Source organism: Herpailurus yagouaroundi, unplaced genomic scaffold, assembly GCF_014898765.1.
Source record: "Herpailurus yagouaroundi ecotype Mexico unplaced genomic scaffold, PumYag 185, whole genome shotgun sequence".
In the NCBI taxonomy this organism is placed as follows: Eukaryota; Metazoa; Chordata; class Mammalia; order Carnivora; family Felidae; genus Herpailurus; species Herpailurus yagouaroundi.
The window spans coordinates 18,184,442-18,186,516 of NW_024412416.1; the positions used below are offsets into that span (position 1 = coordinate 18,184,442).

Sequence of the window (2,075 nt, forward strand, 5' to 3'; positions counted from 1 at the left end):
ATAGTCCTTGACTTACACCAAATTTTAATGTGTTTCCAAAACTTCCCTATAGTCCTTGCTGCTGGCTCTTCTGGAAAGTGATACTGTGGGGCTCTGAGCAGAACTCTGGATTTATTTTCCAGCGTCTGGTGTTTATGTGCCGCTTTTGTGTTGGGTTCTCCCCAGTACGTTGCCCTGTCCTTGAGAGAGGAAGCCTGCGAGCCTCCAGCTTCCTCTGTAACTTCCCAGTTCCTTTGCGCGTCCTCTGCGCATCTGCTTAGCCACCCCAGTCACTTTGTTTCAAAGTGCTGCGGTACTGAGTTTCTCTTTCAAATGAAAATAACCATTTGGCTCTGTGTTTATTGCATAGGCACCTCTGGGTGCAGAAATAGGCAGTGTGGCTGTAGAAACTCTCCAAAGGTTAGCAGGCTTCAAGATGCAGGGACCAACAATGGCTCGACAAAACCAATAACCCCACAAAACAGAAGGGCAGTCCCAAGCATATCTCCTTTGCACCTCTTTCAGAAAAGACAGTATGCAGAGTGGTTGGGAGTTCAAGTCCTCGGTGCCCTCTTAAGCTGTGACCTCAAAGGGTCACTTTAGCGCTCAGCTTCCCTTTCCTCTTCTGTAAAACGGGAATAGAAACTGAGTCTACTTCTTGGGGATGTTGTGAGGGATATATGAGCTATCAGATGCAAAACGTTCCGCGCAGTTTGGCGCTCAAGCAGTAGGCTACCGCTGCCTATTAGTAATTGGCTATTACTAGGAGGTTGTGTCTCTCCCGGGACCGGGGGCGCTTGCCTCGCCAGCCTGAAAGGGGTCGCCCACTCCAGGCCCCTTCAAGTACTACTCCCTCGGGGCCTGGGCCCAGATCCCAGCCGCCACGGCGCGCCAGGGACCGAAGTCCCATTGTGCTTGCTCAGTGAGGGTGACAGGGGCGGCCGCCCAGACGCGAGCACAGGTGCGGCCCTGACCACAATGAGGGCGTGGGCGCGTGCGTGGCGAGCAGAGGTCTGCAGGGGGCCAGTGTGGCCGACCGCGGGGCGGGGTCGCGGGGGGGGTGGGTAGGGAACGGGTGCTGGCGCGGCCCCAGGAGCTCGGCAGGAGGCGTCTGGGCCGTCCCGGAGGACCCTGCCTGGCACCGGACTCCGGGCGTCTGCCGAACTCGCGCCCCGGAGACCCGGCCCCGCCCCCAGAGCCCCGCCCCTCGGTGCCCCCGGTTGGCTGGAGCCGGCGGCCACGCGCGGCGATTTGCCACGCGCCGCGTCATTGAAGCCGCTCCTGGTCCCGGCCCCCGCGGGCTGGTCAAGGAGGCAGCGGCGGGGGGAGGCTGGGGCTGTAGGGCGCGACGCCGCCGGGCCGCCCCGCCCTGGGAGGCGCCTAGGCCCTCATCAAGTGACCAGTATCCCTTCCAGGAGAACACGGTTCTTCACAGGGAAGCGAGCTCCAGCCTGTAGCCCCGGCGCCAAACCGCCGTCATCTCCTTCCTGTGCCGGGTGATCCGTCTCCTCACCCACCCGGAAAAACATAGTCCGCCCCCAGCGTCCTTGTGGAGTAGCGCTTGCTTCCACTGACTCTCTTTGCCCGTACCCTCGTCTTTCCCATTCCGAGTACTCTAGGACCCACCGAGAGGATAAGTCAGCGCTGAAGAGAAACCTCAAGGGAACAGAGAGAGACAGGGAGCCGAGGGGAAGGGAGGGAAAGGCGAAGCTGGCGGAGGGACACCGAGGACCGCGGCCGTAGTGCGCACGCGCGGCGGCAGGAACGAGTTCCGGTCTGGCCGGGGCCTGTCTCCTAAAAATAGCCCCGGTGTGGGGATCCGTGCGCGGATGTCCCGGCGAGTCCCGGGCTGAAGGAGGCGGCTCCGGGCGGCGCGGAGCGCTGGTGGCTGGCCCGGGCTGCAGCGTGTGCGCGCCCGTCAGCTGCGCCGGAGACACGGTGAGGGCCGCGGCGGCGGGGCTCCGTCCACCGGGCCGACGGTGCCGGAGGGGGCGGCGTCTCGGCGAGGGGGCCGGGTAGGGGCCGGGGGGCGCTGGGACGAGCGACGGCCCCACACCCAAAGTGCCTCCGGCGCAGCTGACGGGCGCGCCCACGCT

General features: G+C 63.4%; 1 protein-coding gene across 1 annotated transcript in view; it reads left to right on the forward strand.

Annotated features, from left to right (window-relative positions):
- The first annotated feature begins 1,766 nt into the window (after positions 1-1,766).
- MEF2A (myocyte enhancer factor 2A) overlaps positions 1,767-2,075 on the forward strand; it is a 165,742-nt gene continuing 165,433 nt past the window's right edge. Inside the window, 1 exon segment of the mRNA XM_040493787.1 lies at positions 1,767-1,917. The gene's annotated coding sequence lies outside the window, so the exon portion shown is untranslated.